Raw genomic sequence first — 27617 nt, 5'->3', positions numbered from 1 at the left:
TTAACATTATATCAATGGACAATGAACTAATACCCCCTCAACAATGTTCCTGCTCTTTTTAAAAAATATTTATTTATTTATTTATTTGAAAGTCAGAGTTACACAGAGAGAGGAGAGGCAGAGAGAGAGAGAGAGAGAAAGAGAGAGAGAGAGAGAGAGAGAATCTTCCATCTGATGGTTCACTCCCCAACTGGCCTCAGCGGCTGGAGCTGTGCCAATCCAAAGCCAGGAGCCAGGAGCCTTCTCCTGGTCTCCCATGTGGGTGCAGGGGCCCAAGGACTTGGGCCATCTTCTACTGTTATCCCAGGCCACAGCAGAGAGCTGGATCGGAAGTGAAGCAGCTGGATCTTGAACTGGTGCCTGTATGGGATGTTGGCACTTCAGACTGGGCATTAACCTGCTGAGCCACAGAGCTGGCCCTGGTACGCCTGCTCTTGACTTGCTTCCATTGCTTTCTTTTATAGTTACCCAAAAAGCAATCCCTCCATGCTTCTCAAGAATTTGTTCCTGGATTGACCTTTGCCTTCCCGTGCCAGCACTCCCATTCCCAGATCTTTTCCAGCATCTGCTATCTTAAAAACAAAATTCCTCCCATCACCCCATTGTGCTCCCAGCTCTCAAACCCCATTTCCTGCTCCCTTCACAGCTAATCTTTCTGAAAGAATTTTCAGTTTACTTGTCCCTCACATTCTTAACTCTAAATTTCTTTTGCTGTGCTATCTCAGCTGCCATTCCCACCACTCAATAAAACTTCACTGGCCAGAGTCCCCAATGACCTCACATGACCTAATAATCCACAACCTTCATCCTATGGAGCTTCTCAGATACATTGGGGAATTTGCATTTCCTTTTCTCCCAACAAAGACTCAATTTCAAGCAAACAGATTCACTGAAAAACTCCCTCTTGGTATCCTAGGCTGGAACCTTTAGAGAGACCATCTTGTGCACAGTGCAATTTGTACTAAAGAGCCTACCACTATCAGGTAGCCAGAAGGATAGAGTCCCAGCCCCACAGGCCATGCAGCATACTGGAATGAGAACATCTAAGCCACAGAAACTAAAACTCTGGTACCCATAAGAACAAGAATGCCGCAGAAGAGTGATGCTATGCTGTGATATTCCTTCATACATTATTATTTCTTGTACCCATGCCTTCTACTTAATAAGTTGTCAGTGACTTGTAAGTCCATTAATTTCAAAGATATAGAGTGATTCATATGATGATGCCACCTTTCAGTCTCACAGCATCATGTCATCTGAATTCATATTCTTGCTCTATCAAGATGACAAATTCTGAGTAGTGGCATATAAGACAGAAGCAGTGCATGTCATTATTTAGTCCCTAGCCTTAGCATATTTGAAGTAAAATGAGATTTTTATTCCTAGGGAATTGGATATATAATCTCATTGTGTAAATAATCTCATGTGTGGTGATCCAGACTCACTAATTCTTCAAATAGAAGTGATGACTGAAGACCTGCAGGGAAAAAAGACAAACTTGGATTTAAGATATATACATAGATTTCAATCAGTTTAATCAATTATCAATCAACTAACTACATGCTCACCTCATGAATAGGAAATCAGAGAGTCATTGTTAATCCCTTTAGATTACCCAAACACCAGTGGCAACACCTGGATCAGCATTATTGATTGGTAGCCTAGGCTAACAGGTTTATGCTCAACAAGTCTACAATCACTTTCTGTTTTGGCCACCATGGTCACTGTATTTGTGTATCCACTGTGTAATGAATGCAATAAATTGCAGTGTCAGAGACCTGTTGAAATCAATGGCCCACATCATTCTGTCTATGTGGATGCTTACTGGCTCTGCTTGATAGTTGCTGTCTATTCATTATTAGTTAGCAGTATAACATTCACACACTATAGGCACTCTAATAGGCACACTTCATGCCTCCTACTCAAAACTCCATGTTACAGATCTTTCATTTTCAGTCTTCTGACAAACCAGGTAAAATATCATGTCCTGTCAGTGAAACTATAATTATCAACATTCTTGGCCATTTTCCCCCACAAAATAAAGCAGGTATAATACTCAGAGCTTTGCTTATAACACTACTTTATAGGTCCCTTAGCAGGGTACTACTGTTATTCATCTACTTTCAACTGACATTAATGTACTAAGCTAAGCCAACCACCCATGAACAAGACTCAATTGTTTTTTTTTCTCTGATAGTCATACCGTAGAATGTGTGCAACCACTATTGCTCAGAGGGAAGTGAGACCCACTGTTTGTCAGTTTACTTATGTCTTCTAGGTCTGCTATTGCCTGAGATTTGACTCATCTTTTCATTTATTATTGCTGATACATTTACCTTTCTTTAGAACTTAGTAGGTCTGACAGCTTACATATTTGGTCTCCTAGTCACTTGATACAGCATAGTCAAATACCCAGCCCTCACTACAACCCAATAGCACACCAAGAGCTAGTTTTCAAGTGGTACATATTTAGTTAATATAGATGATATGTTCTTTCTTGAGAACATCTATGGTTTATGGGTTGTGATCCTATCAAGGCTAGCCATGAAATCCAAAGAGTGTATCTTCTCACCAGAAATACCTCTGCTACCAGAGTATCTTTCTGGTTTTATAATAAAGTTGTGGTTTTATAACCCAAATCCCAGAACTACTACAAAATTCTTTCCCTGTTTGAGTTCATGGTATAGCTGGAAGATCTTTTTACCAAATAAAATAGTTTGAGGAGTGCAAATTGTGCTGCCTCTTGAAAGCCTACTAACTGTCAGCCTTCTTTCCTGGTAGGAACTGAAGTCCATCCCAAAAAGGAGACTTTTTTTATAAGAATGGGTCCCAGTATACCTCAGATCACTGGATCCCAACATAATTACTTATATGAAAGTCTTGAATCTTGGTACAGTTTACCTCTCATATTCTTAGATAAGTTTTAATAAGGTATTGTATTATTTAGATTTGCTCAACTGGTTTAACTCACATGGTGGCAGCAATTGAGTGTAATGCTATGTTTCATACAATAACTGAAAACAAATGTTTTCTCATGAGCTAAAGGAGAATGACAAGCTGAGGTTCTGGTAAGACAAAAGGATTATGGGATGGGCAGTGGTACACAATAGTTACAAATTCTATCACAACTGAGATTTTTATGATGATTTCTTTTTATTTTTAAGGGAAAGGGTTTATTGAGGGGAATCCCAACAGACCTGATGGAAGGGGCAAAGAAGGAAAAGAGGGAGAAGGAGAGTGTAAGAGAGATATCAAGAGATAGAGTGAGAGAGAGAGATTAGGAGATGGAGAGAAAGAGACATGTACTCAGAAACAGGTCCACTTAAAACCTTACTTGGGGGTGGGCAAGAAAGCATGAGCAGCAAATCCCATTAAGATGGGGGGTGGAGTTGACACTGGTTATTGGCCCATGGGGTCACCTGGCTTCCAGCCATGTCAGTGGGGGCTAGAGCCTAGGGTGGTGGTCTTTGAATATTACTTCATTATTTTGTTATGAATGTGTTTATGTAAATATTTCTGTGCTTTAAATACTGATCCCTTTTATCATGTTATCATATAACAGTTTGCCTCAGAGTCTTTAAGTATTTTTAACTTTAAATCCTAAAAATTTTAGCTACAAGATATCAAGAAGGGTGACTGTTTATGCAAGGAATGTGCATGCTCTTTTAGGGAGTTGTGCATTTTTGGTTCTAAGTATTTTTGTATTATTTGACATGGAAGTAGAACTGTTATTTCTTTGGGGATTACATTTGTTTTAAGGAGATGTTTTGGATTCAGAATTGATAAAGATCCTATTGTAAATATTAACTCAACTCAGTAAACTTAGTTGGGCTGTTGTGCTGAGTTTGGCCAAACACTGTTATTGATGTTGCTGTGTAGACAAATTGTAGATGTGATTAACATCTACCATCACCTAAATAAAGGAGATTATATATATATATATGTGTGTGTGTGTGTGTGTGTGTGTATGCAAATTCATCTACTAAGAACCCAGACTGGTACAGTAAGCAAATACAGACAAGAAAATATAAAATTAAATTTCTAATATGCATATATACTTGTGTTCTGAGAAACAGAATGTAAGTATAATTAGAAAGCTTATGGGGGCGGGGACTGGTGCTATGGCACAGCAGGTTAATGCCCTGGCCTGAAGTGTCAGCATCCCATATAGGCACTGGTTTGAGACCCAGCTGCTCCACTTCTGATCCAGCTCTCTGCTATGGCCTGGGAAAGCAGTAGAAGATGGCCCAAGTCCTTTGCTCTCCTGCACCTGATTTTAAAAACCTGGAAGAAGCTCCTGGCTCCTGGCTTTGGATGGGAATGGCTCTGGCAGTTGCAGTCAATTGGGGAGTGAACTAGCAGATGGAAGACCTCTCTCTCTCTCTCTTTCCTCTCTCTGTGTAACTCAACTTTCATGTAAATAAATAAATCTGAAAAAAAACTGAAAGCTTATAGGTATAATTAGAAAGCCTACTCTTAAGAAGGAGTTTATTATTAAATTAATTAAATATTTATACTTCCTGTAACTCTATTTTTCGAATAAATAAAATAAATCTTTAAAAATATAGAATTCAATAGATCAAATTAAAAATATGGTAGAAAGCATTAAAAACAGAATTGCTGAGGCAGAAGAAAGGGAGTTCCAGTCAGTGCTTCATGGTGGGACAAATATCAAGGGTAAATCTCTTATTGATAACAGAAGGATAGGGAATGATCACCTCTGATAGTGTGATCACATCTTTACCTCCTCTCCTCTAAGGTGATCAATGCCTGGGTCTTAACCCCAAGTGGGTGTAACATTCATGTGCACTGCCAAAATGATCTACACAGTCTTCATTCCAAGTTTGTATCCCATTACAGTGACTGGGTCTCAGGTAACCAGGGAGCTCTGAGCATGTGGAGTCTCACACAGTGATTTCCCAGAGGCCCAGCTACAACATGTGCCCTCCCCTACCACCAGAGTTCCCACAGTCTTAACACACAAGCTCCCACAGCCATTGGGTGCAGAGGGTCCAGTCTACCTCACCAGATGTTCTGACCCAGAGTGGCAGATTTTCCTTGAGCCAGCTGTCTGTGGGTGCTCCTCTTAGGTGGCTTGAGCCCCATAGCTTGTGGTATATTAGGAGCATGGGGTCCTCATTCAATCTTTTTGGGTGTCCAGCCCACTATCAGTCTTCCCCAGTCAGGCTCAGAGTCAGTGATGACCATGGATTTTTCCCTCTATTTAGAATCTCTGGAATATATGTGTACACAAGAACCACTGACTGAATGTTGCTGTATCCCCACCATTGCCAACAGTATTGCTTAGAAGATGCCATCCTGTCTCATCCAGTTGCTGAGTATGTGCATAAAGGCTACTTTAGACTAAAATGGCACCCTCCTCCCCTAATTGCAGTAGGTACCATGGTGGGGGGGGATGGGATGAGTCAAACATGCCCCTTCCATTTCCACTGGGACCAAGGTTACCTTCTAATTTTTGGGGCTCCTGGATAAATTCACACTGGCTAAATCACCAAAGGTTGCTGCAATCTGGCCTAAAATCCATCTTCAAGCTAGTAACCTTTCTGGATCTCCACTGCTGGAGTCATATGCTGTGTCCATGTTCATGCTACACATCCACACATTCCACACAGGTCCCTGGAATTCCCTTTCCTTCCATAGAAGTTCCACTGTGGCTTTTCTTTATATTTATTTATTTTATTTATATTGAAGAATTACAGGAGATGGGTAGAGACATACAGAGAGAGGGGTCTTTTATCTACTGGTTCACTCCACAAATGGCTGAAACAGCCAGAACTGAGCTTCTTCAAAGGGAGGAGCCAGGGCTTCTTCCTGGTCTGCCATATTGCTGTATGGAACCAAAGACTTGGGACATCATCTGCATTCCCAGGGTCACTAGCAGAGAGCTGGGTTGGAAGTGGAGCACCCAAGACTTGAAATGTTGCACATAGGAGATGCCAACACCAGTCCTGCAGTTTTCTAATTCTGAACTTACTGCCTTTACTATTAATCCTTAGCCAAGTATGGTGCACCATTCCCTATTCCACCATCTTGGAATCACCCTCATGTTTCCTTCATCCAGTCATCTGTTAATGGACATGGAGATTGATTCCATATCTTATATATTGAGAATTGAGCTATCATAAAAATTGGGTACAAAAAGTTCTTTCTTATACCAATGTCATTTCATTTGGGTAAATTCCCAGGAGTGGGATGGCTGTGTTATATGGTAGGTCTATAGATTTATTAGGAATCTTCATAATGTCTTACATAATGGGTTACATTCCCACCAACAGGGTATTAGAGTCCACTTATCCCCGTATGCTCACCAACATTTTTGATTATTTGGAAGACAGCCTTTCTAACTGGGGTGATGGGATACATCATTGTGTTTTTTATTTGCATAATAGTGATCCTGAGCATTTCATGAGTCTGTTGGCCATTTGTATTTTATCAATTGAAAAATGTCTTTTAATTTCCCTCGCCCATTTCTTAACTGTATTATTTGTTTTGTTGTTGAGTTTCCTGACCTTATTATTTATCACTAATACTAACTTTTCACCATATGTATGGATTATAATTTTTTTAGATTTTAAGGTTTTTATTTAATGAATACAAATTTCATATGTATAGCTTTTAGGGATATAGTGTTTCTTCCCCTCATTCTCACCCTACCACCTCCCACTCTCATCCCATCGCCTACTCCCTCTCCCATTCCAATAAATATTTTCTACCTCTCTCTCTGGCTGTTTTCATTACAGCTATCCTGTGTGTCTTGAAATCTGGTATTTTGACTCTGGCTTTGTTTTAGTGGTTTAATTTTGTTTTAGTTATTTGGAATCTCTTGTGTTTCCATATCAGTTTTATCATTTTTTTCTAGATCTATGAAGAATGCCCTTCGTATGTTGATTGGGATTACATTAAATTTGTAAACTGCTTTGGATAGTATGGACATTTTTTTGACATTGATTCTTACAATCCACATGGAAGATTTTTTTCTCCATTTCGTGTTTCTTCTATTTCTTTCCTTAATGTTTTGTAATTTTCATTGTAGTGATCTTTCACATCCTTGGTTAAATTTATATCAAGCTATTTAAATTTTTATATGTATTGTGAGTTATGCCGATCTTACACGTTCTTTCTCAGCAATGGCATTGTTTGTTTATATAGATATAACTGATTTTTGAGTGTTGTTTTTATACCTTGAAAATTTGTCAAACTTTTATTAGTTACAATATTGTCTTAGCAAGCTTTTTTTCCCCCAATACATAATATCATGCCATCCACAAAACAGGAATAATTAGACTACCTCCTTTTCACATTGTATTCTTTTATTTGTTTTTCTTTTCCAATGTGGACAAATCTAGAACAATATTGGATAGCAATGGTGGATGTAGTCATCCTTTTCTGGTTCTGGATATTAGTGGGAATGCTTACAATTATTCCCCATTCAATGTGATGCAGGAAGGGAGTTTGTCATACATTGACTTGATTTTCTTCCTTCTGTACTCACTTTGCTTAAGTTTACTTTTTATAATGAAAGGAATTTGTATTTTATCAAATACTTTCTCTGTGTCTGTTGAGATAACTATGCAGTTCTTCATAATTTGTTAATGATATGTATTGTGCTTATTGATTTCTGTGTGTTGAACCATTCTTGTATACTTGTTTCTCTAGCATAAAGCCCATTTGCTCTGGGTGGATGATATTTTTTGATGTGTTGCTTGATTTGGTTATCTAGTATCTTGTAGAGAAACTTTGTGCCAGTGTTCATCACACATATCAGTTTATTGTTCCTTTTTGTTGTATGTTTTTCCAGTTTTGGAATTATGATGATGCTGGTCTGATAGAAGCTTGGCAGTATTGCTTCAGTTTTAAACTGTTTCAATAGTTTAAGTTGAATTTAGGTTAATTCTTTAAAAGTTTGATAGAACTCAACACTGAAGCCATCCAGTCCTGGACTTTTCTCTGTTCAGAGGATATTTATTACAGATTAACCCTCCATCTTGGTTATTAGTCTATTTAAGTTTTCTGTGTCTCATTGTCTCAATTATGATAGATTGTATATATGCAGAAATCTATTTCTTCCAGATGTTCCAATTTATTTCCATATAGCTGTTTGTAATAATTCTAATTATTTTCATTTCAGTACCTTCAATTGAAAGAACTCTTTCATTTATAATGTTATTAACTTGAGTCTTCTGCCCTTTTCCATTAGTTGGGCCAGTGTTTTATTGATTTTATTTATTTTTCCCAGAAAACAAAGAATCTTCATTTCACTGATCTTTGCTTCATTTTTTATTTCAATTTTGTTTATTTCTTCTTCAATTTTTATTATTTATTTTCTCCTACTAATAGGGAGTCTAATTTGTGCTTGTTTTTCCAAGTCCTTGAGATTTATTCCTAGATCGTATACTTCATATCTTTCCAATTTCTTGATGTAGATAATAATTGCTATAATCTTTCCCCTTAATACTGTTTTTGCTGTATCACAAAATTTTGATATGTTATTTTATTGCCATTTGTTGAAAGGAATTTTTAAATTTCCCTCTTGATTTTTTTCTATGATCCTGTATTCATTCAGGAGCATTTTGTTCAGTCTTCATGTGTTTGTATACTTTCTAGTGTTTCTTATTTTATTAATTTCCAGCTTAATTCCATTGTGATCAAAAAAGATACATGATATGGCTTCATTTTTACAGGTTTGTGAGACTTGCTTTATTTCTTCGCATAGGTTCTATACTGTAGAATGATCCTGTATGGATGAAAACTGTAGTTTGTGTCTGTGGGATGAAATATTCTAGATATCACATCAATTTTGTCTGTAGTGTAGATTATCTCTTTTGTTTTTGATTTTTTACCTAGTTGATCTATTCATGATGAAAGTGGAGTATTGGAGTTCCCTCCATTATTAACACCGAGGAGCCTCTATTTCCCTTAAATCCATTAACATTTGTTTTAAGTAACCGAGTGCTCTAGCATTGAGTGAATATTCATTTACTATACTCATATCTTCCTGGAGTCGGTCTTTTTTATCATTACATAATGACTTTCCTTATTTTAACAGTTATAGTTTTGAATTTCATTTTGTTTCATGTTAAAAGAGTTACTCTTTCTCATTTTTGATTTCCATTTGCCTGGAACATCATTTCCCATCCTTTCACTTTCATTTTGTGTGTTTGTTGGTAAGGTGTGTTTCTTGTAGGCAGCAAGATCTGGCTTTTTAATCCAAGCACCTTGTCTTTGTATTTAAATTGGAAAGTTCAGTCCATTTACATTCAGTTATTGTTGATAAATGATGACTTGATCTTATCATCTTTCTGTACATATTCCTGTTGCCTGCTTTGGATCTGCTTTATGCTATTATTAGATTTTCTACATTCAAAATCTTCCAAGAAATTGTATTCCTCTATTTTTGTGGGCAACACAAACTTAACTATCATTTGTAAGTTTGGATGAACCATGCCAATTTCAATTTGTTTATTTTGGAAGGTCTTTATTTCACCTTCATTTATAAATGAAAGCTTTGACGAGTCCAGCATTTTGGGTTGACAGTTTCTTCTTTTTGGGGTGGCTTGAACTATCTCTTCATTCTCTTCTCAACTTAAAATTTTTGATAAGGAATCTATTGTCAATCCTTTAAAGATACTCTGGCTTTTTCTTGCACATTTTCAGATAATTTCTTTGTGTTTTACTTTTGAAAGTTTGAATATAATGTTTAATGTTGAAGATCTTCTCTGATCATGGCTATATGGGATTCTGTGTGCTTCCTGTACTTAGCTGTTCATGTCATTGTCCAAATTAGAGAAATCCTCTGCTATTATTTTACTGAATGAGTTTTTTGAGTCATTCTGCTTTTCCATACCTTCACAAATTCCTAAGATACATTTACTTTTTTGCTTGATGGTGCCCCATGAATCCCAAACACCGTTTTGTTTTCTTCCTAAGTTTTTCTTCTGCTTTATAGTCTGAGATATTTCAAAAACTTTGTCTTCCGGCTCAGCTGTTCTTCAGCCCCACTGAGTCTGTTGTTTAGTCTTTCCACTGTGTTTTCTCTTTGACACATTGAATTCTTCATTTCTAAAATTTCAGTTGGATTTTTAAATTATTTCTTAGCAGAATTCCTCATCTATGTCATCCACAGATTTAACTCATGTAATTTCTTTTCTGTTTCTGAATTACTTTACAATCAACCTTTTGACTCCTTTTTTGTGCATTTCAGCTGTCTCCTCATCTTCACAGTCCAATATTGAAGACTTATGGTGTTCCTTGTGGTATCATATTATGTAACTTATTCATGTTTCTTGTATTTCTGTTCTAATTTTTATGCATCTGGAGAAACTGTTAATATTTCCTCTGAAGTCTTTTTTCTTGGGAATTTGCCTCTAGGCATAGTGGGATGCCAGCAACTTTGGGGGGTATCCAGAGGTGTGTAATGGTGGGGCAGGAGCTCTGGCCAACACTTGTGGGTGGGACGACATTTCAGGATAACCTCCAAATTGTTTATGATAGTGCTCTGTAGCCAGTAGGGTCAAGGAGATTATCACCCTGGCATGTGTGATCACTGCCTCCACCCTTCTCTGTGCCAAGGTGAACCCCTTTGAGCCTGCACCCACCACAAAGGCACATGAACTACATAATCTGTGCATTCTGTCCATTCCCAGCATTGTCCCATGCATTGTCCATTCCCAGCACTCAAGGAATTCTGAACTTCTAAAATTGGACTTGCTAATTGCCCAAGACCCAGCCACACCCTTTGACCTTACTGATTTCTCCACCAATTGCAGTCAGTGGATTCCCACAGTCACAGGGTGCAGTATTCCTATAGTCACAGGCTGCATGGAATCCATTCTGCCCTACAAACCTTCCTATCCAGAAAGCCACCCCATCCCGAATCCAGGTTTGAGGAGGGTAGGGGAATGAAGCAACATAACCTCTGTTCCCAGAGTTAAGAGGGCACATTGGGCTCTGCCAGCTAGTCTTCTTACACTCAAAGTCAGTGTAGATTATGAATTTCTCTCTCTGACAAAGTCTGCCAGATATACTTGGGCTGCTACAGCCTTATTCTGGTAAGATGGTGCTGTTCCATCTAGCTGATATGCAACTTAGTTGAGGGGGTAGAGGAAATAAATATGCCTCCCATTCAAAGAATTAAGTGAGCACTCTTTCTCCTGCCAACTCATCTGCCTGGACTCATTAGAGATCATGAATCAATTTCTCAGACAAGATCAGCAGTGGCACAGAGCTTCCACCGAGTCCTCTCACCTCGCTCTTGGAAGAGAGCCTCCACTCCAGCCACTGGCCATGAGAGTTGCTTGTGGTGACCTGCAAGCTGCTACATGTGTGTACAATCATTGCTCCTTCCCAGAGGCTCTCTTCTTTTTATAGGCCTTTCATTTAAAACTCCATTTACAGATCCTCTCCTGTTTTTTCTGGTATTTTCTTGTAGTCAAAATCAGCATGTCTTTTCCCTATCCAAACATGTTGGAATGTGAGCTTTTCAGATTTTAATTTTATTTTGGGTTTTATGCACTGTAATTATCATCTGATATGGCACAGTAATTTTTTTCCATTTCATGTTTGCAGTGCAATAAACACTATTGATTTATATATTTCTCAAGTTTGAAAAATTTAGCCATAATTTTCCCAAACATCCACCTGACTTTTTTGAGACCTGATTTAAATATATAATTGGAATGATGATTTGTTCAGTCTTTTTAACATTTCTTCTGCCCACATTTTGTTTTGATGTTTTGTATAGCTCTGTTTTCATGTTCACTCTTTTTTGTCTCATCTACACAACTTACATTCGAGAAATTACTCTGTTCAGATATTTTAGCTTTTATATCTTGAAGCTGATCTTGGGTCTTTCTGCATATTTGCTCTGTGTTTACTTCTATGTAAAATTGGAATACATGTCTAAAAATTATTGCAAGGTTTTCATTGGTACTGTTCTCTGCATCTTCAGGATATAAAAGATATCTCTATCTTTTGCTTTTGCCCTTGTTCTTTTGATTCTTTACTCTTGTAGTTTTCTGACAAACATCAGTGTCTGTCAGTCATGAGCACATTGTGTCTTTTTTTAACTTTTATTTAATGAATATAAATTTCAAAAGTACAGCTTATGGATTACAATGGCTTCCCCCCCCATAACTTCCCTCCCACCTGAAACCCTCCCCTTTCCTTCTCCCTCCCTGTGGGGAGCAACTCAGACTAGACTAAGTTACTGGAATTAATACTTATTCTATGCATCTGCTCGCCCACAATATGGTGCTGGGAGAGGAGTAAACAGCTTCTATGCAGCTGCCTCAAGTTCGACCAATAAACTGCAGGAGCTGCTCCTGATTGGAGGAGAGCAGCATGCTCGGCGTGTGGGTAGCAGAGTTGGGATTGGTGGAAGAGGACTATAAAGGAGGAGAGAGACAACATGCACCAGGAACATCCGGATAACATCTGAGCAGCCCCCGAGAGAGCCTGCCGGCAGTGTGCCACTCCCCCGTGGAAGTGGGGAAAGTGGCAGGGGGAGCCGCCCTTCCACGGAGGTGGAAGGATCGGCAGCCAACCCAGGAAGGACCAGCAGCAAACACGGGAAGCGCCAAGCAGACAAAAAAACAGTGCAGGGTCCTGTGTCATTCCTCCACGAATGGAGGAGCGACACTCCCCCCTTCCATTCACATCAAGATTCATTTTCAATTCTCTTTATATACAAAAGATCAGTTTAGCACATATTAAGTAAAGATTTCAACAGTTTGCACCCCCATAGAAACACAAAGTGAAAAAGACTGTTAGAGTACTAGTTATAGCATTGAATCACAATGTACAACACATTAAGGACAGAGAACCTACATGAGGAGTAAGTGCACAGTGACTCCTGTTGTTGACTTAACAAATTGACACTCTTGTTTATGGCCTCAGTAATCACCCTAGCCTCTTGTCATGAGTCGCCAAGACTATGGAAGCCTTTTGAGTTCACCAACTGTGATCATATGTAGACAAGGTCGTAGTCAAAGTGGAAGTTCTCTCCTCCCTTCAGAGAAAGGTACCTCTTTCTTTGATGATCTCTTCTTTTCACTGGGATCTCACTTGCGGAGATCTTTGATGTAGGTTTTTTTTTTTTCTTTCTTTTTTTTTTTTCCAGAGTGTTTTGGCTTTCCATGCATGAAATACTCTCATGGGCTTTTCAGCCAGATTCGTGTGACTTAAGGGCTGATTCTGAGGCGAGAGTGCTGTTCAGGACATCTGCCATTCTATGGGTCTGCTGTGTATCTCGCTTCCCATGTTGGATCGTTCTCTCCCTTTTTTATTCTATCAGCTAGAAAATGAAGACACTAGTCTTGTTTATGTGCTCCCTTTGGCTCTTAATCCTATCATTATGATCAATTGTGAACATAAATTGATCACTGGGACTAGTGAGATGGCATTGGTACATGCCACCTTGATGGGATTGAATTCGAATCCCCTGGTATGTTTCTAACTCTACCGTTTGAGGTAAGTCAGCTTGAGCATGTCCCAAATTGCACATCTCTTCCCTCTCTTATTCGCACTCTTATATTTAACATCAATCACTTTTCAGTTAAGTAGAACAAATAAACAAAAAAATACTAAGAGGGATAATGTATTAAGTTGTTCATCAACAGTCAGGGCAAGGGCTGATCAAGTCACCATTTCTCCTAGTATTCATTTCACTTTAACAGGTTTCCTTTTTTTTTACTTTTTTTTCTTCTTTTTTTTATTTTTTGACAGGCAGAGTGGACAGTGAGAGAGAGAGAGAGAGAGAAAGGTCCTCCTTTTTGGTGCTCAGTTAGTTGTCACCAATCAGGGAGAACATATGGTATTTGTCCCTTTGGGACTGGCTTATTTCACTCAGCATAATGCTTTCCAGATTCCTAACAGGGATCCCTTTTCAGTTAAAATTTAAACACCTAAGAATAATTATGTGTTAATTACAGAGTTCAACCAATAGAATTAGAACAAAACAAATACTAAAATGGATAAAGTATTACATTGTACATCAACAGTCAGGACAAGAGCTGATCAGGTCACTGTTTCTCATATTGTTAATTTCACTTCAACAAGTTTCCCTTTTGGTGCTCAGTTAGTTGTCTCAGATCAGGGAGAACATATATTTGTTCCTTTGGGACTGGCTTAATTCACTCAGCATGATGTTTTCCAAATTCCTGCATTTTGTTGCAAATGACAGGGTTTCGTTGTTTTTGACTGCTGTATAGTATTCGATAGAGTACATGTCCCATAATTTCTTTATCCAGTCTACTGTAGGGCATTTGATTGGTTCCAGGTCTTAGCTGTTGTGAATTGAGCTGCAATAAACATTAATGTGCAGACAGCTTGTTTGTTTGCCAATTCCATTTCATTTGGGTAAATTCCAAGGAGTGGGATGGCTGGGTCGAACGGTAGGGTTATCTTCAGGTTTCTGAGGAATCTCCAGACTGACTTCCATAGTGGTTTAACCAGTTTGCATTCCCACCAACAGTGGGTTAGTGTCCCTTTTTCCCCACATCCTCACCAGCATCTATTGTTGGTAGATTTCTGCATGTGAGCCATTCTAACTGGGGTGAGGTGAAACCTCATTGTGGTTTTGATTTGCATTTCCCTAATTGCTAGTGATCTTGAACATTTTTCATGTGTCTGTTGGCCCTTTGGATTTCCTCTTTTGAAAAATGTCTATTGAGGTCCTTGGCCCATCTCTTAAGTGGGTTGTTGGTTTTGATGTTGTGGAGTTTCTTGATTTCTTTGTAGATTCTGGTGATCAACCCTTTATCTGTTGCATAGTTTGCAAATATATTTTCCCATTCTGTCGGTTGTCTCTTCACTTTCCTGACTGTCTTTTGCAATACAGAAACTTCTTAGTTTGATGCAATCCCAAATGTTAATTTTAGTTTTGACTGCCTGTGCTTCTGGGGTATTTTCCAAGAAGTCTTTGCCAGTCTTGCTTCATGCTTCTGCACGTGGAAATCCAGTTCTCCCAACACCATTTATTGAATAGACTGTCATTACTCCAGGGATTGGTTTTGTATCCTTGATCAAATATGAGTTGGCTGTAGATGTTTGGGTTGATTTCTGGTGTTTCAATTCTGTTCCATTGGTCTATCCATCTGTTTCTGTACCAGTACCATGCTGTTTTGATAACAACTGCCTTGTAGTATGTTCTGAAATGTATTGTGGTGCCTCCGGCTTTGTTTTTGTTGTACAAGATTGCTTTAGCTATTCGAGGTCTCTTGTGCCTCCATATGAATTTCAGCATCATTTTTTCCAGATCTGAGAAGAAGGTCTTCGGTATCTTGATTGGTATTGCATTGAATCTATAAATTGCTTTTGGGAGAATGGACATTTTGATGATATTGATTCTTCCAATCCATGAGCATGGAAGATTTTTCCATTTCTTGGTATCCTCTTCTATTTCTTTCTTTAAGGTTTTGTAATTTTCATCGTAGAGATCTTTAACATCCTTGGTTAAGTTTATTCCAAGGTATTTGATTGTTTTTGTAGCTATTGTGAATGAGATTGATATTAGAAGTTCTACCTCACCTATGGCATTGCCTGTGTATACAAAGGCTGTTGATTTTTGTGCATTGATTTTATATCCTGCTACTTTGCCAAACTCTTCTATGAGTTCCAATAGTCTCTTAGTAGAGTTCTTTGGGTCCCCTAGGTAAAGAATCATATCATCTGCAAAGAGGGATAGTTTGAGTTCTTCCTTCCCAATTTGTATCCCTTTAATTTCTTTTTCTTGCCTAATAGCTCTGGCTAGAACCTCCAGAACTATATTGAATAGCAGTGGTGAGAGTGGACATCCCTGCCTGGTACCAGATCTCAGTGAAAAGCTTCCAAATTTTCCCCATTCAATAGGATGTTGGCCATGGGTTTTTCATAAAATGCTTTGATTGTATTGAGTAACGTTCCTTCCAAACCCAGTTTGCTTAGAGTTTTCATCATGAACGGGTGTTGTATTTTATCAAATGCTTTCTCTGTATCTATTGAGATAATCATATGGTTTTTCTTCTGCAGTCTGTTAATGTGGTGTATCACATTGATTGATTTGAGAATGTTGAAGCATCCCTGCATACCAGGGATAAATCCCACTTGGTCTGGGTGGATGATCTTTCTGATGTGTTGTTGCATTCTATTGTCAGAATTTTATTGAGGATTTTTGCATCTATGTTCATCAGGGATATTGGTCTGTAATTCTATTTCAATGTTGCATCTTTCTCTGGCTTAGGGATTAAGCTGATGCTGGCTTCATAGAAAGAATTTGGGAGGATTCCCTCTTTTTCGATTGTTCTGAATAGTTTGAGAAGAATTGGAGTCAGTTCTTCTTTAAATGTCTGGTAGAATTCAGCAGTGAATCCATCTGGTCCTGGGCTTTTCTTTGTTGGGAGGGCCTTTATTACTGTTTCAATTTCTGTCTCAGTTATGGGTCTGTTTAGGTTTTTGATGTCTTCCTGGTTCAATTTAGGTAGGTTGTATGTGTCCAGGAATCTATCCATTTCTGATAGATATCCCTGTTTGCTGGCATACAAGTCCTTGTAGTAATTTCTGATGATTCTTTTTATTTCTGTGGTGTCTGTTGTTACGTTTCCTTTTTCATCTCTGATTTTATTGATTTGGGTCTTTTCTTTTTTAGTTAGTTGGGCCAATGGGGTGTCAATTTTGTTTATTTTTTCAAAAAACCAGCTCCTCATTTGGCTGATTTTTTGTAGTGTTTTTTTTTGGATTCAATCCTGTTGATTTCTTCTCTGATTTTAATTATTTCTCTTCTCCTACTAGATTTGGGTCTGGTTTGCTGTAGGTTTTCTAGATCCTTGAGGTGAATTGAAAGCTCATCTATTTGGTGCCTTTCCAATTTCTTGATGTAGGCACCTATTGATATAAACTTTCCTCTTAACACTGCTTTTGCTGCGTCCCGTAAGTTTTGGTATGTTGTGCTGTTATCCTCATTTACTTCCAGAAAATTTTTGATTTCTCTTTAATTTCTTCCATGACCCAGTGTTCATTCAGGAGCATGTTGCTCAATCTCCATGTGTTTGCATATGCTCTAGGGATTCCTGAGTTGCTAATTCCCAACTTCATTCCTTTATGGTCTGAGAAGCTGCATGGTATGATTCTAATTCTTTTGAATTTGCTGAGACTTGCTTTATGGCCTAGTATGTGATCAATCCTAGAGAAGGTTCCATGCACTGCTGAGAAGAACGTAAATGCTTCTGTGTAGGAAGAAAAGTTCTGTAGATATCTGTTAGATCCATTTGGGCTATCATGTCGATTAAATCTACTCTCTCCTTGTTGATCTTCTGTCCTGTTGATCTGTCTATTTCTGAGAGAGGGGTATTGAAGTCCCCCAGTACTATTGTATTGGAATCTAAGTCTCCCTTTAAGTCCCTTGACAAATCTTTTAAATAAACCGGTGCCCTGTAATTAGGTGCATATACATTGATAATCGTTATATCTTCTTGTTGAATGAATCCCTTAATCATTATATAGTGTCCCTCTTTGTCTCTCTTAACAGTTTTTGTGGTAAAGTTTATGTTGTCCGATATTAAGATGGCTACGCCTGCTCTTTTTTCATTTCTGTTTGCATGGTATATCTTTTTGCAGCCTTTCACTTTCAGTCTGTATGCATCTTTATTGGAAAGATGTGTTTCTTGTAAGCAACAAATAGATGGATTTTGTTCCTTAAGCCAATCAGCCAATCGGTATCTTTTAACTGGACAGTTCAGGCCATTAACGTTCAATGTGACTATTGATAAGTAGTAGCTTTGCCCTGCCAGTTGCCAAAGATATTTTCTGATATATGTTTTGAACTTCCTGTGATCTTTTGCTGTGACGTTTCCTTCATTTACCTTCTTTCATGTTGATGACCATGTTTCTGTGTTTCTCTGTGTTACACATCTTTAAGCATCTTTTGCATTGCTGGACAAGTGGCCACAAAGTCTTTCAATTTCTGTTTGTTGTGAAAAGTCTTTATTTCACCTTCATTCACAAATGATAGCTTTGCAGGATATAATATTCTGGGCTGGCAGTTTTTCTCTCTTAGTACCTGGGCTATATCTCACCATTCCCTCCTAGCTTGTAGAGTTTCTGATGAGAAGTCAGCTGTGAGTCTGATTGGAGATCCTCTGAGAGTAATCTGTGTTTCTCTCTTGCACATTCTAGGATTTTTTCTTTATGTTTCACTGTGGAGAGTTTAATTACAACGTGTCGTGGAGAGGATCTCTTTTGGTCGTGTTTATTAGGGGTTCTATGAGCTTCCTGTACTAGCATGTCTATGTCCTTCTCCAAACCTGGGAAATTTTCTGCTAATGTCTCACTAAAAAGGCCTTCTAATCCTTTCTCCCTCTCCATGCCTTCAGGAACTCCTAGAACCCGGATGTTGGGTTTTTTAATAGTATCCTAAGGTTCCCAACAATATGTTTTAGATTTCTAATTTCCTCTTCTTTTCTTTGGTCTGACTGTATCCTTTCCTGTTCTCTGTCTCCTAAGTCTGATATTCTCTCTTCTGCTTCACCCATTCTGTTTGTAAGGCTCTCTAATGTGTTTGTCATTTGATCTATTGAATTCTTCACTTCATTATGATTTCTCATCACTATCACAGTTTCATTTTCTACTAGTTGCTTCATTTCATTTTGATTCCTCCTTAACATTTCATTTTCGTGAAAAAGATTTTCTATCTTGTCCATTAAGGATTTCTGTAGTTCAAGAATTTGTTTTTGAGAACTTCTTAATGTTCTTATCAATTTTTTTTGAGATCTGCTTCTTGCATGTCTTCTATCTCATCATCTTCATAATCTTGAATTGGGGTGTCTATTTCATTTGGGGGCGTCATAGTGTCTTCCTTGTTCTTGTTACCTCGGCTTTTGCGTTTGTTTGTCATATTGGAGATATTCTTTGGTTTTTCTCATTATACTGTGACTCTAGATTAAGAGGACTGTCTGCTTTTGATGGATCCTTTGAGGCTGTGATGGGTGTGGCCAGAGAGCTCTGGTTCTGCAGGGTTAAGGGTGTGGCAAAAGTGATTCACCCTGATTGTTCTCTTGCTTGCTCTCGCTCTTTCTCTCTCTCTCTCTCTCTCTCTTTTTGACTCAGTTAGGAAGTAATTCCACACAGCTGAGTGGAATTGAGAGTAGTTGTATGAAATCTGGCCCCTGTAGGTATTCATTTGCTTACCAGAGTCAGGTTTTTCTGCTTGGCTAATGAGAGACACATGCTTTACATATGCAAAATTGCACGCACCGCTTTACTTATGTAAAATGGTGCCTGCCCTTTGTCTTGCTTGGCTTTGTAAGGTGAGTGGAGAGAGAGGCTAACAGTCCGTGCAGATTCCCCTTATTTATTTGATTTTTTCTCTCCTCCAGCCAGCCTGGTGAACTTTCCCCAATGGGGTTTCAGGCCTCCTCTGCAGGCTTTTTCTGCCTTTCCCCACCAATGTCTTGGGTTACCGAGAGGTTTTTAGCTCACTTCCCCTTCCAGCGCTGGCGCGCAGACTCTGCGGCTCTGGCGGGTCCGGCGGGTCCAGCAGGTCTGGCGGGTCTGGTGGCCCTGGCAGCTCCTGCAGTTCAGCTTCCACGTGGTGGGTGACCTTGCTCTCCCCTTAGGTCCTCTGAGTCACAGCCACTAAATCCGGAAGAGTTTCCTCTGCAGTTTTTCCCTGATCCTTTTCCTGAGGCTACCGTAACTCCACTTTTATTAGCTATCTTTTCCTGGACTGTCAGTGCGCGCCCTCACTATTCCACCATCTTGGCTCCGCCATAGCCAGCACATTGTGTCTTACTCAACAAAAGACCATTCAAGATGGGCATTCTTATTCATATGGGGATTTCTGGTCCATGTGTAGGCTCTTTGGCAACAAGGAACTAAATATGTAGTTAGTAACCCAAGAATATCATGGATCTACAAATGTGTCTCTGTGACATTCTGCATCTATATTCAACTGATCAAGGGTTAATATTTATGTCTAGGACTCTGATTCAACACATATATCTTTCTGGATGCATCTGTTACTGTCTTATGAAGTCTCACTCCAATACAGGGAGAGAGAGAGGGAGAGAGACAGAGAGAAAGGTCTTCCTTTTCCATTGGTTCACCCCCCAATGGCCGCTGTGGCTGGTGCACCATGCTGATCCGAAGCCAGGAGCCAGGTACTTCTTCCTGGTCTCCCAAGCACTTGGGCCATCTTCCACTGCACTCCTGGGCCACAGCAGAGAGCTGGACTGTAAGAGAAGCAACGGGGACAGAATCCAATGCCCCAACCGGGACTAGAACCCAGAGTGCCGGTGCCACAGTGGGAGGATTAGCCTAGTGAGCCATGGTGCCAGCGCTTTTTTTTTTCTTTTTAAAAAAATTTTTTAAAATTTATTTGACAGTTATAGACAGTGAGAGAGAGAGAGAGAGAGACAGAGAGAAGTCTTCCTTCCATTGGTTTACTCCCCAAATGGCTGCCACAGACGGCGCTGTGCCGATCCAAAACCAGGATCCAGGTGCTTCCTCCTGGCCTCCCATGTGGGTGCAGGAGCCCAAGCACTTGGGCCATCCTCCACTGCCCTCTCAGGCCACAGCATAGAGCTGGACTGAGAGGAGCAACGGGGACTAGAACCCGGCACCCATATGGGATGCTGGCACTGTAGGTGGAGGATTAACCAAGTGAGCCATGGCACCGGCCCCAAGTCTATCTTCTTCCACTTACTTGTTCCACCTTAGAACATGCTACTTAACCATCTCAAAATTGTGAAGCCACACTCTGGTGGTTATTTACTTGCTGAGCCAGAGAACAGTACTTTAACCTTAGTTTGCCAGACTCCAATTGTGGTGGAATGAGAAGGCCATGCCAAGACGGCCACTTGCAACAGAAACTGCCTGGCAACAGGCTGTGAGTGGATGGCTTCAGAAACCAAATGACAATGGAGCCTGCCTGGCAACAGGCTGTCATTGGATGGCTTCAGATACTGCCTGACAACAGGCTGTGATTGGATAGGGCATAGACCGCCCCTTGGCCAGATTGACTGTCTTGGCTATTTAAGCTGCTGTATCAACTGAAATAAATGAATCTGTGGGCTGCTCACCTCTGGCCTACTTTCACCTGAATCCCAGGGTCTGTGTGGTGACTCTGCACCTCTTGCCCACCCCCACACTCCTCCTCTTGGAATGAATCCACAGCAACATCCAATTACTTTCTTTTTTTCAGATTTATTGAAAGTCAGAATTACAGAGAGAGGAAAAGACAGAAAGACATACAGAGAGAGAGAGAGAGAGAGAGAGAGAGAGAGAGAAGAGAGAGAATCTTCCATATGTTGATTCACCCACCCACATGATTTCAATGTCCAGGGCTGTCCAGGCCAAAACCAGGAGCCAGGATCTTCATTAGGGTTTCCACATAGAGGATAGGGGCCCAAACACTTGGGCCAACTTCCACTGTTTTTTTCCCCCAGATCATTATCAGGGAGCTGTATTGTAATTGAGGCAGCCAAGACAAGAGTCGCCACCCAGTTCAGATGCCAGTATCACAGGCATCAGCTTTACCTGCTTTGCCACAATGCAGACCCCTCCGCTCACTTTTACAATTTCCTAAGTTAGCACTATCCCCATCTCCTTCAATGAGGTTGTTTCATACATTTAGAACACATTATTGCTTATTTCTTTACATTCTGTGTTCAGTTCCTGAACTCCCTGACATTATATATTTTTAATCTATAGACTTTAAAGATCTATAGATTTTGACAGACTCATAGTGTAATATCATCCTCCAGAATAGTTTCAACACTCTAACACTTCCCTGTGCTTCACATACACATCATTTTTCCTCCATATGTCACAAACACTAATTTGTTTCCCATAATTTGGTGTTTTTTTGGGGGGGGGATTGTGCTGTTTTTTTTTTTTATTGTGTTTTCGATGGAGAAATACATCATCTGTTTACAAAATAGCTCTTGAAAAATACAAGGAGTACAGATACTATAAAACAAAGCAAACTCCAGTCATGAGACACTACATACATCATGCGAAAGCAACAGTCTGATCTCCAGGTTATGAAAACTAGAATTAAAAAGTCACTACACAGAAAATGTCCAAGTTTCCAGCTTGGCAAAACTTGGGTGCAGTTACATGAAACGTTTAATAAACTGAATTTTTTCCCCAATGTGTAAACAAAATGACAAGACTAAATCTGTGCCTAGCAATTTCAATCTAACTCTGAAGCTACACAAACACACAGACACCTTGTACACTTCACCTGTTAGGATGACCATCTTGTTTTCTGTAGGTGGTGGAAGGAAGGGCAAGGTGACTGTGCAGAGCAAAGATGTGGGAAGCAGAATACTGTATACTAGACATTATAAATCATGTGGAAGAGAAAGCTTCAATTAATGCATAGCCTAAGGGGAGAGACTACACTCCAACTTTGGAAAATTAATTGAGGACAGGGAAGTTGAACATGAGAATGCACGTGTGACGGAATGAAGCACAAGGGAAGACTCCAAGCATGCGCGTCAGCTTTGCTCTGTCCAGATGAAGACCGAGTTACCAACGTCTGGCAGCCCTCACACTCTGTAAGGATGGATGTTCTTCCTAATTATGGGAATTATTTTCTTTAAAGAAAGGAGTTCCTAATCTTTTGATAGAATAAAAGAAAATAAAAAGGAAAGCTGACTAGATGTCAAGTGCTTGCTAGAAAATGATTTTTAAAATGTTTCTGTATGTAAAATTCACCGACAAATTTTGGTAAACCAGTTAAAAATAAAAATCAGTCTAAAAATCTTGGAGAAAATGCCTTTTTGCCCACATGTTTAAAATTGAAAGTCGATTTGCTATAGAGAGCAGTTCCATGGAGTGTACAAAATTCTTCTTTATTGAGAGATCAAATGGCCATCCAAGATAGTTAACATGTTTCACAGGCATTATTTTTAGTCACTCTAAAGGTTTCAGCCATGGGACCAAAATTTAGTGTTCTGTGTCATGTAGCCACAGGGTCTTACTGGTTTCACATCATGGCTTAAGAAAATACTGGCATTTTGTTTTCTGTGAAGTACTTCCTACCTCGTGCACACAAGCAAAGGAAAATAAGAAAAAAAGGGTAGGGAGTGCAAAAAGCTTTTCTTGTTTTTGTTTTGAAGACAACAGATTGAAGGCAAAAGAATATTGAACTTTGATAAGCCTGAAGAAAAATACTTGCTGATTGTTGATTTGTATGCACTATAAAACAATTCTATAAATAAAACCAATATATCATTTCTTAATCGCGACCCCATCAAAACCAAGTATGTCTTAATTATTCTTTAAATGTCAAAGGTTTTATCCTTTCACATAGAAACACACATTTAAGGATTCCACCTGGGTATCTGTGACATGATAGCCATTTCCTTTACATTGCTGAATACAATTAAATTGTATGAGTGTCCTGGAGTCTATTTTATATGCATCTATAAAAACACATTAATGCCTTATGATTTTTTAAGAATCATTTTAAAGGTAGATTTACACAGAGAGGACACACACACACAGAGAGAGAGAGAGAGAGAGAGAGGGAGAGAGAACTTCCATCCTCTGGTTCACTCCGCCAAATGGCCACAAAGGCTGGGGCTGTGCCAGGGCCAAGTCAGGAGGCAGAAGCTTCCTCTGGATCTCCCAATGTTTGCAGGAGACAAAGGACTTGTTTCATCTTCTACTGCTTCCCCAGGTTGTACCAGCAGGGAGCTGAATTGGAAATAGAGTAGCCAGAACTCAAACCGGTGCCCATATATGATGCCAGCACTGCAGGTCATGGCTTAACCTGCTAAACTACAGTGCAGACCCCAACTTTTGATTCTTAATGGTCATAAAGTGGGCATCAGCATTTGTATGTATGAAAGATGTAGTGTTGACTCAAATTTTTGCATCACCAAGATAACTCCCTAGCTATACAATTGCATGATCCTCATCAAGCCATTTTAAAATCAACCTAGGAAGCAGCTCAACTGTGGGGTATTCATTTGGCATATTGGTGAAGATACCACTTTGGACAGAGTTCCTGGGTTAAACTCCTGGCTTCACCTCTGATTCCTCCTTCATTTTAGTACAGACCCTGGTTTGCAGCAGGTGATGATTCAAGTAGTTGAGTCCTTGACCCCAACCTGGGAGATCCTGATTGAGTTCCCTGCTCCTTTCTTTGGTCTGGCCCAGCCTTGGATGTTGTGTGTATTGGGTTTGAACTAGCAGTTGGGTGATCTTACTCTATCTCTGTGTCTCTATGTCTCCCTGTATTTTAAATAGAGATTTTAAATAAGTAAAAAATGTTAAAAAATATGAGCTGACCCTGTGGCAAAATGAGTTATGCTACCACCTGCAACACAGGCATCCCATATAGGCACCAATTTGATTCCCAGATGCATCTCTTCCTGTCCAGCTCACTGTAATGAGTCTGCAAAATAAGTAGAAGATGGCCCAAGTTCTTGAGCTCCTGCACCTATGTTAGAAACTTGGATGAACACCTGGTTCCTGGGTTCAGTCTTGCCCAGCCCTGGCTGTTGTAGACATTGGAGGAGTGAATCAGCAGATGGAAGATCTCATTGTCTCATACTTTCTTTCTGTAACTCTGCCTTTCAAAAGATATTAAAAAGTGAAAAATATTAGAAACTCCCTGACTGAAATCTGAGTTGCTTTACCATGTTGCACTCTGTCAGCAGTGAACATGATTCCTATTTGTGGCCAACTGTTTGTGTCATCAAATATTTGAATTTTTCTATTTGTGATGTATATGTGCTGATATCTTAGTGTGGTTTTCATTTACAATTTCCTAATGTTATATGATGGTAAGCATCTTTCCACATTTTTATTGGAATCTATGATGTAACAGTGTGGTTCTTTCTTGGATATTTACCCAGTTTCAGATTGGATGCATATTTTCATAGGTTTGTTTTAAGGGTATATTATTATAACAATCTCTTAAGGGAATCTTATTAATATAAATAGAACAGATTTCATGCATTTCATAGGTAACAATTCTAAGAATGTAACCATATTTCTCTCCTTCAGTCCCCCTCCTACCTTCCTTTTATTGTTTTTTAAAAGCATTTTTCAAAAAAAGTATTTTTAACTGTCACATATTTCCTAATTTTTTTGCTGTTCTTGTTTAGGAACAGAAGTGGTGTAACACTGAAAGCAAATTTTCAAACATGGGTCCTCCTTTTTGATGTAGACATTTTATTCTTTTACATTGTTAATTTAAGGTTATGACTCATTTTGATGCAAATTGTGTAAAGTCTATATCTATGATCATTTTTGCATGTTTGTCCAATAACTTTAGGTGAATTTTTTATGTTCTTTAGATTTGTTCTGGGCACCATTTAAGTCAATTAAAATCAGTTTCATCCTTTCAAGTTTTCATTTTATTCTTCTTTGGGTTGTTATGATTCAGCATTCAATTATGCATTAATTTTTCTTATTATCAAGGCAAATACATTCTTAAAATTCTAGTGCATTCTTCTGGAATGAACGATTCTACCCTGGCTGGAGGGAAGAGGCTCTATGTCCATCTCTGTGAGCCCTGGTATTGTTTCCTGTGATTCCATGGACGGTTTCCTCATAGTGGTCATTTTCTATGCATGCCCTGATCAGTCCTCAGCTACAATACTCCAGGGTACCCCTACTCATCTTGGGTCTACTCAATGTGCACATATTTCCTTTTTGGGGGCCCATTTTAAATCTTTAATTTTCATTTATTCTAAAAGTTGCTTGTTTAACTTGAATAATACATATATTCTTTCATCATAAATTACATTTGTGAATATTTCCCCTAGTTTTGACTTTTCTCTTGACATTGTTTGTCAGAGGAGATGTTTCTCATTTTCATGATGTCCAGTTAGTAATCACTTATTTCATGGATTGTGCCTTCAGTGTAGTATCAAAAACTCAGCATCACACCCAAGATTATCTAAAATTTTCTACAATATTATTTTCTGGTAGGTTATTAATTTTGATTTCTTGTGGTAGATGTAGGACCCACTGCATTAATTAAGTTAATTTTTGTGAAACTCATGCATAGATTTTCACTGTATTATATAATTGTGGCAAGGCTATCTCTGTTCCATTATATTGCATTCACTCCTTTGTCAATTATCTGCTATCTATACTTGAAAAGATCAATTCTGGGTCTCTATTCTGTGAAGTCATAATGAATGTTAGGTCATAAAATAGTATGGTGTCATTAACAATTCAGATGTCATAATCCTATCATTTTTATGTCATAAACTAGCAATTTTGTTATAGTAATCAATTTCTTTGCCATAAACCTGACATTTGAAAACAAACCCACCCTGTAATGTCATAATTGTTGTCATAAAAGCACTGCAATGTCATAATCATTGGATGTAATTAACCACAACTGTTTTACAATAATAATCTTATGTCATAAAAACCTTCAGTGTGTCACAATTTGATGTGATAAACCAACATGCTAAGTTCATAAAAGCCAATGTGATGTTATATGCCTGTCATTGTGATGTCATAAGCAATCTTTCTTAAATCATAATTTCAATGTTATTAAAAGCATTCTGGAAGATGGCAGCATAGTGAGGGCACACACCGATAGTCCGGGAAAATTTAGTTTAATAAAAGTGGAGTTATCGTAGCCTCAGAAAAAGGATCATGAAAAAATTGCAGAGAAAACTCTTCCGGAGCTAGTGGCTGTGACTTGGAGGACCTACTGGGAGAACAAGGTCGCCCACCGCGCAGAAGCCGAGCCGCAGGAGCCGCAGGGTCTGCGTGCCAGTGCAGGAAGGGGAGTGGATGTCACACAGACACCTGCGAAGAGAGCAGGGATGCCCAGGGCTCCGAGTCCACACATTGGCGCTGGAAGGGGAGGTGAGCTCAGTAACCCGAGACATTGGCGGGGAAACGGCGGTCCGAATATAGAGGGGAGTGGGAAAGTTCACCAGACTGACTACAGGAGAGAAGGAAAAAAGGTGGGGGGTGTACTGGTACAGACGAGTTTCTCTCCCCGCCAACCAAAGAGCAGCCCCACTCTGGATTTACATAACAATGGGGGGAGCTAAGGAACTGAGTCCCTATAATTCAGTAGCCTAGGCAACCCTGTGGGAGTCCTCCGGAGAAACCGAGCCTGCACAGACTCTGGGTAGAAGTCAGAGATCGGAAGCTAAATACCATCAATTCTGCACAGCCGTGTGGTACGGTATTATTTACCTCCTGAATAAATAAATAAAATAAAATAAAATAAAATAAAAAGAGAGAGATTTACCACGCATAACCTGAGGGTGCCACATTTGCATACCCGTAACCCGGAAGAACCAAGCAGAGCTCTCAGGCCACACCCATCTCAAGCCTCCAAGGCTCCTCCAACAGCAGGCAGTCCACATAACACACAGTATAAAATAAAAAAATAAAAAAACAAAAGCACAGTGAGGGAAGAAGAATTAACTATGCCGAGCAATAAACACAAAAATTGAGGGAACAAGATCAACGATGACACTATGATGCCTCCAAATAAACAAAACACCCCAAGCCAAGATTATGAAGATAATGAGATAGAGGAAATGCAAAATATGGATTTCAAAAAATTTATGATAAGAACATTTAGAAGTTTTCAAAAGCAAATCCTTGAACTACAGAAATCCTTATTG

General features: G+C 39.1%; 1 long non-coding RNA gene across 2 annotated transcripts in view; it reads right to left on the bottom strand.

Moving 5' to 3' along the window:
• Nucleotides 1–349: 349 nt before the first annotated feature.
• LOC138848220 (uncharacterized) overlaps nucleotides 350–27617 on the bottom strand; it is a 99033-nt gene continuing 71765 nt past the window's right edge. For both annotated transcript variants that reach the window (XR_011386039.1, XR_011386038.1), the window contains exon 3: nucleotides 350–1477. This is a non-coding gene — a long non-coding RNA (uncharacterized lncRNA). The remainder of the gene's footprint in view (nucleotides 1478–27617) is intronic.

The sequence above is a fragment of the Oryctolagus cuniculus genome, unplaced genomic scaffold (assembly GCF_964237555.1).
Source record: "Oryctolagus cuniculus unplaced genomic scaffold, mOryCun1.1 SCAFFOLD_54, whole genome shotgun sequence".
NCBI lineage: Eukaryota > Metazoa > Chordata > Mammalia > Lagomorpha > Leporidae > Oryctolagus > Oryctolagus cuniculus.
Note: the sequence above shows the minus strand (reverse complement) of the source record. Positions and strands in the feature narration are given on the sequence as shown.